The sequence below is a fragment of the Haliotis cracherodii genome, unplaced genomic scaffold (assembly GCF_022045235.1).
Source record: "Haliotis cracherodii isolate W230 unplaced genomic scaffold, xgHalCrac1.p SCAF_6, whole genome shotgun sequence".
Classification (NCBI taxonomy): Eukaryota; Metazoa; Mollusca; class Gastropoda; order Lepetellida; family Haliotidae; genus Haliotis; species Haliotis cracherodii.
In genome coordinates this window covers 66358040-66376702 of record NW_027266319.1, presented here as the reverse complement: position 1 = coordinate 66376702, position 18663 = coordinate 66358040, and the positions used below count along the sequence as shown (strand labels likewise).

General features: G+C 41.2%; 2 protein-coding genes across 2 annotated transcripts in view; one reads left to right on the top strand and one right to left on the bottom strand.

Moving 5' to 3' along the window:
• Nucleotides 1–1496, top strand: part of LOC139446731 (G-protein coupled receptor moody-like) — a 110555-nt gene extending 109059 nt beyond the window's left edge. The window contains exon 4 of the transcript XR_011651928.1: nucleotides 270–1496. The gene's annotated coding sequence lies outside the window, so the exon portion shown is untranslated. The remainder of the gene's footprint in view (nucleotides 1–269) is intronic.
• The window catches only part of LOC139446734 (histone deacetylase 6-like), a 338991-nt gene that overhangs the window by 206826 nt on the left and 113502 nt on the right, over nucleotides 1–18663 (bottom strand). The window lies entirely within an intron of this gene.

Genomic DNA, 18663 nt, shown 5'->3' with positions numbered 1-18663 from the left:
TCATGTACACTGCCATCAATATGGGACAATTGTAAGCTTTGAATTACTGTGTGATATACATTGTATATTCAATCACACCCAAGCCTCAGATGAAGAACGCATATGTTTGCATTTTTATTCTATTTTGGCTTTTTGTTTCATTTTTTCAGATTAGTATATTTCCATAAATTTCATATGTATGAGGGGTTTGATTTGATATAGGCTTCATTTTCAGGACACAGACAAAAGACATACTTGTGTATGACACAGAATATTTCCTTCATATCAAGTGACTGCTTCCGTGGTCTAGTGGTAGAGCGTCTACCTGGAGAGCGTCCACCCAGAGAGTGTCAACCCGTAGAGCGTCCTTCCAGAGAGCGGAAAGTCCAGGGTTCCATCCCATTTCACCTCACCTCACCTCACCTCACCTCACCTCACCTCACCTCACCTCACCTCATATCAAGCTATTTCACACAAAGTGATTTGTTTCATATTCCGAGAAAAATTCACACAAACATGTGACCCAATTTTCCATTTGCGTGATGGAAGCGGAGTGTTATGCCAGGAGAATGGCTGTGCATACGGAGTCCTGATCAGATCCTGCTAACATTCACGTTTGTTCAGTTTAAAGAATTTCCATGAATTTCATCACTGAGAAAGTTTCTAATGATCATACCCTGCAACTTCCTTTCAATGAATTCCTGCACATAACCCTAAATGAATCTAATTGCAACATGAATCGATTCCGGGAAAGAGATTAAGGTTACTTTGATTAGAAGACCAGAAATAATACGGACATTACTTTAAACACCCCTCCATGAAATCTAATTCACAATAATTGCAGTCAAGGAAAACAGTTCTTCATAAAAATTATCAATCTCAGATAGGATGGTTTTATTAATAACATCACCTCAATGATCTTTTTTTCAAACAGATCAAATGATCTTTTTTCAAATAGTTCCCAAGATAGAGTTGTTGAATCATCAATAAACAGTCTAATTGTTAAAACTTTAGGAGGTAATAACATTGTGATAATAAAGTCCTGCAATTATTTGTTATTACAGAAAACTACAGTTATAACGAACTCAAAGGGACCACTAATTTTAGTTCGTTAAAACCATAGTTCGTTATAAGCATATATACACCATATATACAGCAAATTGACAGGATCAAAACACATTTCGTTATATCCGTCTGTTCGTTATAAGCGTGTTCGTTATAAATGTAGTTTACTGTGATATACAAATCTGTACTGATATGCAGGGGAATATATGTTATAACATTGTCACACGTTTCTATCCCGACATTTGACAAGTATTTGGAGCTCTTACACTGTACCCTCTTGGGGAATCAAACCCAGGGCCCCGTTCCTCAAAGCGATCTTAGCGCTGAGGTGATCGTAAGTCCCATACTTTAACATAGGCTTACGATCATTGTAGTGCTAAGATCGCTTTGAGGAACGGGGCCCTTGTCTTTAGCATGATCATCGAACACTCGAACCTCTTGGCCACCCGACCATCTTAATTCAGTAATTCAGAGAATGGAGGTCACAGCCTGGGTCCTCTGCTGATCCCGGTACACAAACCTTAAAACTGGAACTAAATAGCAACAAAAACTTTGGGTTGTTTTTTAAACTGATTAACTTCAGACACCCTAAACTAGGCATGGTCAAACTTGGTCAAGCGAAAACCTACTACGTATTGACGTTTGGATAGCGTGTCTCATTACAAAACAAAATGGAATGAACTTAATTATCACTAAACAGTCTGATGACGTCATAAACACCTGCGATTAGTCACATGATCCAGGGGCAACATAGGGGCCTATAGGGCCGGGATGGGTAACTCGGGTACCCGGGTTGGGTGGGCACTGAGTAGGACCCGGGTACCCACAGGACTATCCGGACCCGTGGTTAGTCACGTGATATATTTCATTTCAGGGACTTTAGGGTAGCCCAGTGGTTAAAGCAATCGCTCGTCATGCCTGAAGTCTGAGTTTGATTCCCGACATGGGTACAATGTGTGAAGCCCAGTTCTGGTGTCCCCCACTGTGATATTGCTGGAATATTGTTAAAAGTGTCGTAAAATGATACTCACTAAATCACCAAGCAGCAGTAAACATATATCCGCTCAATCATGCTGCATTTTCTCAGCTGTGTGAGTGAGTGAGTGACTATGGTTTTCACAGAGGGGGCCACCAGAAATAGGCTTCACACATTGTACCCATGTAGCGAATCTGTATAAACCAGGTATTAGAGGATAAGGTTGTAATATAAACTTATAAACCCAAGTGAGTGAGTGGGTTGGGTTTAATGCCACTTTTAACAGTATTCCAGTTATATCACGGCGTGTCAGCTTCATGTGGGAGGAAAGCCCGAAGTGATGCAGGTCTCAGACGTTTACCACTTCGGCGAAACCCATGAGCACGGGTATGATGCTGACAAACCTAGAAACATAATCGGGGTGAACCGGAATTCGAACCAACAATCATAGGTTTCTGGCGTGCCCAACTCTGGTCTGCTATCAAGGCACCTTAGACGACTGGGCCACCTGTCCCCCCTCCTAAACCCAAGACCTCAGGTTGATCAAACGCTTTAACCACTAGGCAACCCACTGGTTCTCTCAGCTGTGTGAAAATACACCACAAACTTGGTGCTAAAGGCCCAATGTGATAAACATTCTATTCAGAGATGAAGACTTCCTGTCAATTTCTTAAACAGCTCATTTCAAATCACTGCATCATAATCACCTTAGTCAAACAAAATAAAACAAAGCAACGTGATGCCGTGATTCCGTAATTGATATTTTGATATTTCTAAAATGTTATATTCAACACTGCAATTTGCGTGCAATGAAAATTTTTATTCTTAGCTGAGTGATCTGTTAAATTGAGGTAAATTGACAATGACAAAGTGCTGTTGACATAAAGCTGACACCAATGGAATGAATTCCTTGAATCAATTCAGAGAATTTCCTGTTTGGAGACACGTCCTCCAAGGTCAAGGAAAATTCCCAAGACTGGTCGGATTAATGACATTATCTGGTCTATCGGAAAAACCAACAGGCTTTCATTGACATGCAATGCATAATAACAATCTTATTACCATGACAATCAGCAAGTATAAACAGGTCTACCATTTGCATGGCAATAAATGGGATGGGTTTTATTGGACATCCAAACAATGGTGATGAGAAAATATAATAAAGTTCCTTCACATTCATACTGTAATCAATTTATCTTGGCACTTTTGAGATAAAAACTCAAGGTACATATTTACTGTCTTTGTCTTTCTGGAATGTACGAAGTATACAGACAGTCAATAGCTTCATATTCTGGTTATATCATGGCTGTGGCACCAAGAAGAACTTTAACACCTCGTAGCCATGTGGGCACTGGAGCCCCGGCCTTCACCTTGTAGCCATGTGGGCACTGGAACCCTGACCTACACCTTGTGGCTATGTGGGCGATGGAACCCCGACCTTCACCTTGTAGCCATGTGGGCGATGGAACCCTGACCTTTACCTTGTGGCAATGTGGGCAATGGAACCCTGACCTTCACCTTGTAGCCATGTGGGCAATTGAACCCCGACCTTCACCTTGTAGCCATGTGGGCAATGGAACCCTGACCTTCACCTTGTGGCCATGTGGGCAAAGGCACCCCGACCTTCACCTTGTATCCATGTGGGCAATGGAACCCTGGCTTTCACCTTGTGGCCATGTGGGCAATGGAGCCCCGGCCTTCACCTTGTGGCTATGTGGGCAATGGAACCCTGACCTTCACCTTGTGGCCATTGGGCAGTGGAGCCCCGGCCTTCACCTTGTGGCCATGTGGGCAATGGAACCCTGACCTTCACCTTGTAGCCATGGGGGCAATGGAGCCCCGGCCTTCACCTTGTGGCCATTTGGGCAATGGAGCCAAGGCCTTCACCTTGTAGCCATTTGGGCAATGGAGCCAAGGCCTTCACCTTGTGGCTATGTGGGCAATGGAACCTCAGCCTTCACCATGTGGGCACTGGAGCTCTGGCCTTCACCTTGTAGCCATGTGGCCAATGGAGCCCTGGCCTTCACCTGGTGGCCATGTGGCCAATGGAGCCCTGGCCTTCACCTTGTAGCCATGTTGGCAATGGAACCCTGGCCTTCATCTTGTAGCCATGTGGGCAATGGAGCCCTGGCCTTCACCTTGTAGCCATGTGGGCAATGGAACCCCGGCCTTCACCTTGTGGCCATGTGGGCTTTGGAAACTGTAGCGAGGACCAATAAATGCAGCATGACATGCATGTCGCTATTTATGGAAGACATGTCAGAAATTCTCTTCTCATCCAGTAAGAAAGCTGCATTCTAACACGACACATGGAAAGGTTTTCGGGAGCTAACAGATGACCCCTAGTTGTCTCCCCTGCACATTGGGAAATAACGAGGATTTCTGACATATCTTGTATTTTCTTAGACAAGGATGTCCATGGCACAAAAACCCTGTTTGTCACCAGCTGGGAATACACTGTTGTAAATACGTACATAAATGGATACAAGTTATTATACATTTTGTTAATATTGAAACATTTAAATATTTCACTTGGATTGGTTTCATTCCAAAATGAATGGGGTTTCATTCCAAGCTGAGTGAGATTTCATTCAAAGCTTGGTGAGATTTCATTCCAAGCTGAGTGAGATTTCATTCCAAGCTGAGTGAGATTTCATTCCAAAATGAATGGAGTTTCATTCCAAGCTGAGTGAGATTTCATTCCAAGCTGAGTGAGATTTCATTCCAAGCTGAGTGAGATTTCATTCCAAAATGAAATCCAAGCAGAATGGGATTTCATTGACTGTTGCACATGATGAAACAGAGGATGGGGAAAACCAGTAACCCTGCTGAAGTATTACATGTGAATTATTCAAATGATACAACTGAATTAACTTCCAGATACTACAATGATTGTTAATATTAAGAAATGGCCAGATTACTGAGTGTCTTGATTACAGAGTGGCTGGTTTAGAGTCCATTGTACAAGAACCAAAGTGATGATTATGTATATGAGAGTCTTTATTTCGGTTACCTATTTGTTACTGTATAAAGTATGTATATATGAAAAGGCATATTTTGTTAGACCTGGATTTGTTTGTGAGAATCCCGTGATTGTGTAAATATTAGTACATCTTGTTATGCCAGTTCCGTGTCATGTACACACATATGTGGCAGTGATTGTTGACGAGTTGCTTGTATTGTGAGTCACTGTGTATGCTGAGACAATAAAGTGCTGTAAATATTTGTTGTATGAATCTGTCACTGAAGATAATTTGGGAAAAATGAAACACTGTGATAGTGTTTCTGTTTACTAAACGAGTGACCAAATAGTTAGACTTTGTGACATAAAACATAACCGTCTGCAGGATTTGTTAAAGGTTTTGTTTAACGCTGCACTCAGCAATATTCCTGCTATGTGACGGTAGTCTGTAGACCTGTGAAGATTCCGGGATAGAATAGGTCTTCAGCAACCCGTGCTTGCTGTAAAAGGTGACTATGTTTGTCGTAAAATTCGACTAACGGGATAAGGTGGTCAGGCTCGCTGACTTGGTTGATGCATGTCATCGATCCCAATTGCGTGGATCGATGCTCATGATATTAATCACTGGATTGTCTGGTCCAGACTCGATTATTTACAGACCGCCGTCATATAGCTGCAATATTGCTGAATGTGGCGTTAAACAACAAACCAACGGTAGTCTGTAAATACTGGAGTTTAGACCAGACAATCCAGTGATTGACATCATAAGCATCGATCCACGCAATTGGGACGCGATGCCATGCATCAACCAAGTCAGCGAGCCGGACCACCCGATCCCGTTAGTCGCTCCATCCTTACAAGCTGTAAGCTATGGGTATGTCGTTGACATCATGAGCAATTGGGTTACAATGACATGCATCAGCCAAGTCAGCGAGCCTTACCACTCGGTCTTGTCCGTCGCCTTAAACGACAAGCATGGGCTGCTGACACTCTAACCTGGATCTTCATGAGGGTAATGTTACACCCAATCACTCGTGAGTATTTCTACAAGTATGTCACATCATTTACACATGGTATACAGAATCAGGGGACTGTCAACACTAATTCAATGAAAACATTCTTTAAAATATTTTTTTCTTTTTTCGAAAGAACCTTTCCTCTTCTGTGGAATCAAGCAAACTAGACTTGCCTCGACTTTTAGTAAAGAAAAAATACCTAAAAATATAAATTATAGAGTCATGTTGCAGGAGTAGGCAAACACTAACACGAACAAACTCATTTTAACATGTGGTAGCCTGGTTGAGAATCAAACCCAGGTCTTCAGCAGAATGATCCAACACCTCAACCACTGAGCTACCTTACCACGACCTGAATCAGGGAATGGCTGACAATGATCTTAAACAGGTTTATTATCATATTTACTAATATGTACTGACATTGCCCTTAATGAATGATAATATCTTCTTTCCATTTGCAATATTGCTCCAAGAACACTTGCAGCCATATATAGAGCCATGCATACATCAATCCTTACAGTTGTAGTTGTTGTTTAACGCCGCACTCAGCAATATTCCAGCTTTATGACGGCAGTCTGTAAATAATCGAGTCTGGACCAGACAATCCAATGATTGAAATCATAAGCATCGATCCACGCAATTGGGACATGATGCAATGCATCAACCAAGTCAGCGAGCTGGATCCCATAAGTCGCTCCATCCTTACAAGTTGATAAGCTATGTGCATGTCTTCCCTTGTTAAGATGGTGAGGTGAGGTGAAATTGGGTTCAACGTCGTGTCCAAGATTATTGCACTTATATAGCGACGTGCATGCACGTCCGTGTGTGTTTGTGTGGCTGCTTGTACTAGTCCGGACTGATGCCGATTTATATTATTAGCACACTCAGATACCATGCCACAGTTTAACATGAATACCCCACTCAGACACAGTATACTGACTCCGAGCCGATCAGTCCTTGTTTTAGCCCCTTAATGCCGAGCGCCAGACAGGGTAACAACAAGTACCATCTTTTAACATCTTTTGGTATGATGCAGCCGGGGATCGAACCCACGACCTTCCGTCACCAGGCGGACGCTCTACACTAGACCACGGAGGCGGTCCCCTTGTTAAGACATCACATCACTTCAACACTATAACCTTCTTCCCCAAAAACCCTCTCCACTTGAAGCTGTTCCATAACAGAGCCAACACATACTTAAAACATGTCCAAAACCAGATTTCCCGGTAATAAGCCAGATCATTCCCTCACATATTTCTTCTAAAGTAGGCAAAGTGTAAAGTGAACTTCAGCCACATTCCTTGAAAGAATTGAGATTGTAATTTACTCAGTTGATATGGATTCTTTTGCAGCTGTCAGGCAAAGCAGTTTTTCCACAACTGAAAAATAACATTTTGGATAGCTGTTGGAGTGTCTTAATGAGAAGTGACTTCATTGTCAATTACAGTCCTTGGTTACTGATGGTGCAGAAATAACGGTGGCTGTAACTGGGGCTGGCAATGGAAACAGATCACTGAACGATAATCGCTAACTAAATATTGATCAGTCATCAATAAATATTGGAAAGGAATTTTAAGAAAAAATCAACTGATTTCACACCACTGGTGAGCAGTGATACATTTATGCATGGATTAACTGTGACATAACAAAAACAGATGCTCCTAATCTTTGACAATTGACATTATTGGCAATGACAAGTCTGTTTCGGTAAATCTAAACTTTATTTCATCACAATAGTTTATGTGAGTTATTATCGATGACAAGTTTCATATTGATAATCCAGAGCTCGAGATAAGCTTTTGGTGTTGTGGGTATTTTACCCATGCATTTTAAAATCATTGGGTATCAGTAATTCTATCTGGGTATTCAAATTTCTGTTACCCACTAGTTGTTACACATGTGGGTATTTAAGTTAAATATTTAAAAACACTATTCATCTAGTACCAGCAAACTGGTGTCGTGTGTGTTCGAGAGCTTTATAGGACTCAAAAATACCACGATACTTCCACACAAAAGTGTGATGGCAAATAATCATGATGTAACTGTCATAGTGGAGTTAGGCTAGGTTGATGGAATGCCCGTTTATAATTACAAAATAAGTTGCTGATTTGCTAAGCGAATACGTTCATATTTCTTCCCAACGATGATAATTCTGATTATCAATGTTTTTAGCAGCGGGGATCCCATGGTGCTGTGTAACAATATCAGGCAAACAGGACATTTACAGTAAATACTTCATGCATGTTTCATAAAGCACTTGATCAAACCTGTCAAGGAAGTGATCAAACCTGTCGAGGAAGTGATCAAACCACAAACAATGTCTGGGTTGTGATTTACTCCACTGTCAGTGTGTGAGTGAGTGACTGCTTGGTAGATTTCTATGTTTGTTTGTTGTTAAACGGCACATATATTCCAGCAATATGACGGTGGTCTGTAAATAATCAAGTCTGGACCAGACAATCCAGAGATTGACATCATGAGCATCGATTCACGCAATTGGGATCGATGACATGCATCAACCAAGTCAGGGAGTCTGACCACCCGATCCCGTTAGTCGCCTTTTACGACAAGCATAGTCGCCTCTTATGGCAAGAATGGGTTTCTGAAGACCTATTCTACCCCGGATCTTCACGGGTCGCTTGATAGTTAACAAGGACAACTAAAATCAAAGCATATATATACTTGGACACCTAGATACATACGTGTGTGCATGAGTGAGTGAGTGAGTTAGGGTATTGTCATTTTGGACAATAGTTCAGTTACAGTAGAACACGGATATAACGAACACGGACAGAGCGATCAAATGAATACAAAAAACTGTTAAAAAATACCCGATTTATCTCCTGTATAATAATATCTAAAATTTACGTATATAACGAACTCTCTCAGTGAACTTACGGATACAGCAAACTGATATCTGATCACCGACAAGCTGATTACCACTAATTGATGACATGTATATAGCGAACTGAGAAATCTCACTCAGTGTCAAGCGTCACTGACAGCGGCGAATCAAAACAATCAGCGGTGACGGATCAACCTTGCTAAACTTAAATGAATGTTAAGAAATGTAATCAATTGACTGCTATGAAGTGATCACTGCTAATACAAGTCAATGCTGCAGTTACGTGTATTGTGTTTTGTCTTATCCAAGATGGCGGACGTTTCAGAGCGAAAACGTATATAACAAACAACGGATATAACGAACTGATTTCTCTGGTCCCTTGTAGTTCGTTATGTCCATGTTCTACTGTATATGACAACATGTCAGTGTAGCGTCCATAAAATTTTCGTCCCGTAAGGATGTCATCTGTTGGATGACTCCACACCCTGCTACATACTCCCCCGTCAACAGAAGGCACGTCCCGGGCCGCATAGAAGGGTACTGAGGCTTATTTTGCTCAAATTTTATATGAACGTGTTTGTGCCACACGTTGGACGCCAATGTAGCGGCCATAAAATTTCCGAGTCCCGTGATGGGATTCGAACCTTCTGATCAGAGGTCGGACGCCTTGTCCACATGACCAAAGAGGTTAACCTGTCAGCAAGCTGACAAGGTAAGGATGTCATCTGTGGGATGACTCCACGCCCTGCTACATCAGCGGGATGTAGGAGGGAAGCCTGAAGCAATGAAACCTCTGGGACAATAACATTGAGGCTGATAAGCTTTATCATCCAATATACCACAATCTGAAACATCTAAAGGACAAAAAGGGAACTTGAAAGGATTCATGACCAAATGTCATATTGATTCTGTGCCAGTATGGACACAAGACAGAGGTCAAGGTCATCGGTATCTGGCAGCCTCATTGTGAATCCAGGACCTGTTGTTGAGGGTAATCCATTAATATCAGTTACAACGTCTTGCAGATAATCTTAGATGGTATCCTAGCAGCCACTGACAGAAGTTAATTCTAGGATCGAAAAGCATAATCTACGGCTTTCTTCAAGAAGGCATAACAGCCATGTAGCATGCATGTTAGGTAACAGGAGACTCAGGGCAACATCAATCCCCATTTATCCACCATGTGAAGTTGCGAGTCTGGCAAGCCACCTTATTGTAACATTGTTAAACTGTAAACATTAGTCATAGTGATAGTAAGAGAAAATAACGGTAGAAAAAAGACATAAATCAACTCCTACAAAGTGAGAAAGAATGAGATGGTATTTTGTTATTAAATTAACCTTTTCGAACTGAGATAGCATCGATCACAATCAGAATGTTGTTGTAACCAAACACCTCTGGCCACCAGCTATGGTTACTGACAAGTAGGTCATCTCTGTCTCAATCAGCAGCATCATCTACACCATCACAACCATCATTATCAACATCTTCTCCATCTCAATCATCATCTCCTTCCCCATAATTTCATCACCATCATCTACACCATCACCATCGTCTACACCATCAGCAGCAACATCATTGCCATCTTCACCATGACCACAATGATCAACATCGCCATCATCATCCTCATCACTACTACAACCATCATCTTCGTCATGTTCACAACCTGTTCAACATGACTCCCAAGATGCCAAGATGAGGGTCTGATCAGCTCTGATCCCCTTCATCAAAGTCTGACTTCAAGAACACGCAGACTGACCACACCTGGAGGGTGCCTATATTAGGGGTAAACACTAACTGGTGGTGAAAACCACATGCTTATGAATGTCAGAATTATACAATAGTCTCGTTTTAGCAGAGATTTCTTATGATAATGGAAATGTTTTTGTCACTTTATTTGGATTCAGAACAATCCCTTTTACCCAATCAAACTGAAGACGCCTTCCAAATAGATTTCATGAATGTGAGGTGAGGTGAAATGGGGTTCAATGTCACGTCCACGATTCTTGCACTCATGAAGTGACGTGCATGCACGTGTGTGTGCATGTGTGGCTGCTTGTACTAGTCCGGGCTAATGCCGTTTTTATAGTGCTAGCTCACTGAGATACCATGCCGCAGTTAAACATGCATACCCCACCCACACTCATACTGACTCCGAGCCGACCAGTCCTTGTTTTAGCCCCTTAATGCCAAGCACCAGGAAGAGTGACAAAAAGATCCAAATTTTAACATTTTTTGGTATGACGCACACAGGGATTGAACCCCGGACCTTCCGCTATCGGGACAATTGCTCTACCACTAGACCATGGAGGCGGTCTTTCAAGGGTGTGTCACATGAGTTGAGGGCTAATGGAACTTTTCAATTTTCTTTAATAGGCCTGACTTCACTCAAAATGATTAAAATAATGCATCCTACTTTCCCAGCACCTACTTAACATCTTGAACATCTCCATCCTCCACTGCTCCTCATCAGCTGACACAGGTTCCTTCACAGCAGCCTCTTTACTGTGTGACAGTAATAACATATTCAAATACACAATTGGATTTTACTTCAGTTTGGTCGTTTATTTTCTTCATGACAGTGTTGCAATCAACAAAACCTGCCTGTAATTTGACAAAGTGTTAGAATTACAAGGTTCTTAAAAACAGGCAAGACCCAGGCATAAGGGCTTGGAGGGAGCTTTGGAAAATACTCGAGGCAGTCACAGAAGAACAGCAAGAGATAGAATCCTCTAAAGTCTACCCATACTCTCCTGTGGTGTTTCACTAGTCTGTCTTGCCTACCCTTGAGAATAAACTAAAAAGTAAATCCAACAAGTCTAGAACAATATTGCAAATCTAGATTGCCTCAGTTCTTAGATTAAACATTGATTGTTTGTTTGTTGTTTAACGCCACACTCAGCAATATTCCAACTATATGGCAGCGGTCTGTAACTAATCGAGTCTGGACCAGACAATCCAGTGATTGATATCATTAGCATCGATCCACTCAATTGGGATACAATGACATGCATCAACCAAGTCAGCGAGCCTGACCACCCGATCCCGTTAGTCGTCTCTTACGACAAAGGGGATCGGGTTGTCATGCATTGTTCTGAGCTCCATTTGGATTTCATTTTATTTTGAAGACATATATTTTTAATTAAGATACTTTATGTTGTGGTCTAAATGTAATTATTGACTATCAGTCACTAGCTTGCCTGATTAGACCAATCAGTCAGCTGTGACATAACTGGTTAAGAACTGCTTAAAACAGTTCACTGACTCACTCATTTACAGTTTAAAAGAAAATCCTGCTCAAAACCAACATTCACTCATTCACACAGTTTAAAAGAAAATCCTGTTAACCCATAGAAAAAACCCCAAAGGGATCAGTTTCTGGGTATTGACAGTCACTCACAAATCCTTTCAACCTCGGAAATTAATGTCATGCTTGAAGTCAGATGCTTCTGCCCTGACAAGACCCGCACAGGACCTGACAAGCAGGACCTGATCAATGTCCAGGTCAGCGCAACAGCCAATTACACATGTCTTCCGACACAGCGCTGCAGCCAGGGTGGTTGACGACGGAGATCCAACCACTTCCTGTGAGTCAATCACCGCAGGAAACCTGCCTCTTCACACATATTTGTTGGTCAGACCTGGGCAACGATCAGCGAACTCCACCACATGACAGATCAATACATTCATAGCTAAATATTGGCCTGCAGAGTGGCGGTAATTACTATATATTGGTTCTAGGAGGGGGAAACCTTTTAACTTCCGTGACTTAAGATTCACTACATTAGGTGAATGGTAAGAGTGAACAAGGTAATTGCTGTTGTCAAGTTACCATCTGAATATCTCAGTGATCGAACCAATGTCAGCGGTAAATTGTCAAAACAGAAACATGATGGTTATTGCTAAGCAGCCATGTTTATTGGGGAAATTGCAATATCAGTGCACTTCCCTGTTCAGTTAGATTATTCATATATCCTCAAACAACCGCAACAACAAAGCATCCCTGTATACCCATATACTGAAGGTCATAACTTAAGCAACCATGCTTTCTTGGATAACGTGTATGCAAAACCCAGTCCCGATAGATGGATGCATGACCCAGTCCCGATAGATTATTAACATGAATAAGCCAATAAAAAATCATAGCATGCCCCAAAATATACATGTGACCAACCATGGGATAAGGTGAGTGAGTGAGTGGGTGAGTATGGTTTTACACCGCTTTTAGCAAAAATCCAGTAATATCACGAATGGGGAGACCAGGGCTTCACAAATTGTATCCATGTTGGGAATCGAACCTGGGTCTTCGGTGTGACGAGATAACGCTTTAACCACTAGGCTACCCGACCTCCCCCCCCCATTAGATAAGGTACCTTATGGGTGAAAAATCACGTTTTGACTTCTTACTCTAACTTAAAACTACAGTATCTTAGGACCAAAGAATTCATTTTATAAGCTTCAATTCACATATATTACAGAGTTACATGGCATCAAACATTTGGACTCATTGTCTTCAAGTACCCATTTTCAGACTCCTGTTTTTGTAATAATTGCAGTTTTTAGACATTATGTCTGATTAATTGAAAGTAGACATGTATGCTGAAATGCTTTGAAATAATGTTTTTATTACACTATGAACTAACGAGAAAAAAATGCGATCCTTTTTTAACAGACTGCACAAATGGTGATTTTTACGGCAGTAAGTTGATGTGAAACGTCTTTCTTTATGACACATTTGTATCCCAGCACCCAAAAAGTTCCTTTTCTCCTGGTGGGTGGGTCACAAATACACTGATCATCATACAGGGTTCATACAGAGTTCATACAGGGTTCATACAGAGTTCATACAGGGTTCACACAGGGTTCATACAGAGTTCATACAGGGTTCATGCAGAGTTCATACAGGGTTCATACAGGGTTCATACAGGGTTCATACAGAGTTCATACTGGGTTCATACAGGTTTCATACAGGGTTCATACAGATCTTTGCACTCTAAACTTTTCAAGCACTCTTTAAGGAAGAAAATTTGTTTTCAAGGACCACTTTTATTCATCCAAAAGTACTTCCTAGATGGGATGTCAATATAACATCCATGACCTAGTTTTGTAATTAACGCATGTAGCCCATACAATACAGAAGACAGACAGTCTTAATTTTCCCGTTGTCCGCAACAGGAAGTGAACAACAAATTGAAATTCAATCGATAATAATTTGTAGTAGCAATTTTATTTACTTTAGCACTTTGCAAGCACTGTCAAAAAATGATTCCAGCACTTTAATGGCAAAATGTCCGAATTAAGCACCTTTCATCAGACATTGGTCAAATTCCAGCACCCTGTCATAAGTTAAGCAACCATGCATACCTTTGGAAGTTTTAAATGATGGAAATTTTGAGCGAGTTTGGTTTTACTCTGCATTTAGCAAAATTCCAGCAATATCACGGCAAGGAACACCAGAAATGGGCTTCACATATTGTACCCATGCAGGAATTGAACCCGGGTCTCTTCGTTGTGACGAGTGAAAACTTTACCCACTAGGCTACCTGACTGCCCTGATACAAATTGTAGCTTATATGAGCAGATGATGACATCATTATACCATGTAGTTGATACTTGTAATCGAATAACAGAAAGTGACCTTCACATTGGATAGAACTGTCTGGTGTTAAGTTTAACAAAGCACTCAGTAATAATTTGGAAAATATAAACATCATGATTCGAACAGCGAATTTGACATCAGATTTCCGTAATAATATCTGTATGGACTTACAGCGTGACCCTGTTTGAATTGAGATGCATAAAGGCGCCAAGCTGACTGGCACAAACAACCCTAATAAGGTGATGATGAATGGGTCTCAAACACATAATGGGTGTGCCCCTGAGGCTGTGGGGAGGACTTTCTCATTTGGAAAAAGTGTAATTTCCCATTTTATCATGGTTAAGGATTCAGTCCTAGATGACCAACGGAAGCACATGATCAGTGAAAGGAGATATAAGGGGGAGATGAACGGATTAGGTACAAACTGATTTCTTCAAAGTGTTAAACAGATTTCAACTGTTCATTTATTTAAGAAACTATGAAACATTATGTTTGAGTTTGGTATTAGTTCAGAAAAAGTCAATTTTAAGGCATTTATTCATTTTCATGGGTACACAAGGCAAAATCAAAATTCAGGGTCTTTTTAAGGCATTTATCCACTTTAAAGGTTTTTATGAGACAAATTCTAAATTTATAGCCTTCTTAAGGCATTTAAGCTTTAGACCTTTACAAGGCAAAATCTAAATTCAGAACTTTTTAAGGCATTTATTCATTTTGAAGGCCTTTTTAAGGCAAAATCTGAATTCAGGGTCTTTTAAGGCATTGTTCTTTATAAAGGCCTTTATAAGGAAAAATCTAAATTCGGAGTCTTTTAAGGCATTTATTCATTATAAAGGCCTTTATAAGGCAAAATCTGAATTCAGGGTTTTTTAAGGCATTGTTCTTTATAAAGGCCTTTATAAGGAAAAATCTAAATTCGGAGTCTTTTAAGGCATTTATTCATTATAAAGGCCTTTATAAGGCAAAATCTGAATTCAGGGTCTTTTAAGGCATTGTTCTTTATAAAGGCCTTTATAAGGCAAAATTTGAATTCAGGGTCTTTTAAGGCATTTATTCTTTAAAAAGGCCTTTATAAGGGAAAATCTAAATTCAGAGTCTTTTAAGGCATTTATTCATTGTAAAGGCCTTTATAAGGCAAAATCTGAATTCAGGGTCTTTTAAGGCATTTATTCATTATAAAGGCCTTTATAAGGCAAAATCTAAATTCAGATAGGAATCTGATCACAAACACAACTTGAACCGCATCGCAAACGTTTGGCGAGTTCAAGTCCGTTTTGCGTCGTTATTTCCAGCCACCTTTTTCTTGCTTACCTCGGTGGCGAAGCTTAGGGTTGAGATTTGATGGTTGTTCTAAAATAAATATGAGGTAAGGTGACCACAGATAAACACGAATGTGTAGCCTGAGGTTTGTTTAGCAAGTTCCAATAGGTTGAAATAAGTGACATTCATATTTTATGCGATAATGAGCTATTATTCGAACCGAGTGTGAAATCTTGAATAAGAACCAAGATGGCGGGTGTCACTCTTTGTCTCTATGTTTATAGAGGGGTGTGATTTTTTTCTCTATACGAATATATTATATTATACACGCTATCAACGAATTCCTGTTTCTGTGTCTGGGTTATTTCTGTGCAGCACTCTCAGATTTCACGATGACACTTTTGGACACACTGTTTATCATATGTGAGCAAATCATAGGGAACTAAACCAGCTGCCAGTAGATTGATGTGTGTACGATGCTAATGTGATGATGGGGAGTATAGTTTTATAAAACAAGCTTGCAATGTGGATGTTGTCGGGGCATGCAAATGCACACAGAAGGATGAAGAAGATGATGGTTCGCACTGTCGCAGTGGGAGGCAGATGTTTTGTTTCCCTGAACAGTTGCTCTTGAACAAATACATTCATGAAGCATGCTGGGGCTTGGGGTAACGGTTTAGTCGGCTGGAACACCAATGAAAGCCGTTGCCAGTCATGCAAACACAAATTCAGCAATGAGGTTGTGGCAATCAGCCATCTGTTTTGAAGACATACACGTGATTTGAGACCTCTGTGTTCCTACTGGATCTGGTACTCTGGGAAAATCATGGAATAACTCTTGTTATTCCCTGGAGGTCCCAGTGGGTAATCAGTGTGAAGGATGGGACCTGGACATATGCAGTGAACTGGCCATGCAGAACATTGCTGCCTCTGACATGGGGATAGGTTCATTATCTCCTTCACGTGTTAATTACAATGTTGGTGAAGTGTCTCTCCAAGACTGATGTCCCTCACGGCCCAAGTTTCCTGGCTGGGATTTGGTGCTGCAGATGACCATTTCAATTTTCACATCAATCAGACCAAAATTTGGGAACATGTTTTTGGAACAGACACACTGCGTTCACAAAATAAACATTAATGTATGTTTGCTCACAACAAGGGAGATCCCGTCACCTAGCTGATCAATCATAACAGGGGACATCACGTCACCTAGCTGATCAATCATAACAGAGGACATCACGTCACCTAGCGGATCAATTATAACAGGGGACATCACGTCACCTAGCTGATCAATTATAACAGGGGACATCATGTCACCTAGCTGATCAATTATAACAGGGGACATCATGTCACCTAGCTGATCAATTATAACAGAGGACATCACGTCACCTAGCTGATCATTCACTACAGAGGACATCACGTCACCTAGCTGATCAATCATAACAGAGGACATCACGTCACATAGCTGATCAATCATAACAGGGGAAATCACGTCACCCAGCTGATCAATCATAACAGGGGACATCATGTCACCCAGCTGATCAATCACAACAGAGGACATCATGTCACCTAGCTGATCAATCATAACAGGGGAAATCACGTCACCCAGCTGATCAATCATAACAGGGGACATCACGTCACCTAGCTGATCAATCATAACAGAGGACATCATGTCACCTAGCTGATCAATCATAACAGGGGACATCATGTCACCTAGCTGATCAATCAGAACAGAGGACATCACGTCACATAGCTGATCAATCATAACAGAGGAAATCACGTCACTTAGCTGATCAATCATAACAGGGGACATCATGTCACCTAGTTGATCAATCATAACAGGGGACATCATGTCCCCTAGCTGATCAATCATAACAGGGGACATCATGTCACCTGGCTGGTCAATCATAACAGGGGACATCACGTCACCTAGCTGATCAATCATAACAGGGGACATCATGTCACCTGGCTGATCAATCACAACAGAGAACATCATGTCACCTAGCTGATCAATCATAAGAGGGGACATCATGTCACCTAGCTGATCAATCATAACAGGGGACATCACGTCACCCAGCTGATCAATCACAACAGAGGACATCATGTCACCTAGCTGATCAATCATAACAGAGGACATCACGTCACCTAGCTGATCAATCATAACAGGGGACATCACGTCACCTAGCTGATCAATCATAACAGGGGACATCATGTCACCTCGCTCATCAATCATAACAGGGGACATCATGTCACCTAGCCAGGATTGCAAGAGCAAACTCAGGTTATGATGACACAAACTTGGCCATTTTGACCATCGAATTCTAACAACAAGAAGCAAGGGACGCTGGGGTCCTGCTCTGCCCAAGGATCATACTAGGGCTGGAGTGAGTGAGTGAGTGAGTGAGTGAGTGAGTGAGTGAGTGAGTGAGTGAGTGAGTGAGTGAGTGAGTGAGTAGGGTTTAACGCCACATTGGACAGTATACCAGGGCTGGAACAGGGTTTAAATGTAGAAATGTAATGAAGAAAGAACAAAAAGCATGCATTATTTTCACGAATACACACTTTCTTTGACATCAATAATTCAATGCTGACGAGGAGCCAACCTACAAACACAACCAACAACACCTATGCTGAAAAGAAACAGGCAGTTGCACGTGCAAGCCGAGATGTTGCAGGTACAAACTTGCTGCATGTGGTGAATGAGTCACACAGGGATGAGGGATGACAACACTGTCATGTTGATACTTATAGGTTTCAGTTATTTGACTGAAATTGTCCATGTGAAATAATACACGTTCAGAAGAATAGAACGATGTCACAAGAATTATTTATCAGGGAATTAACCACTGGGCAGACCCACTCAGCAATGAAAAGTAATTAAAAATACCCTGATATTTTACTTCCAAGTAGTTTATTGCTCAAAAGCATCTTCTAAATAAAGAACCTGAAACTGAAATGCAC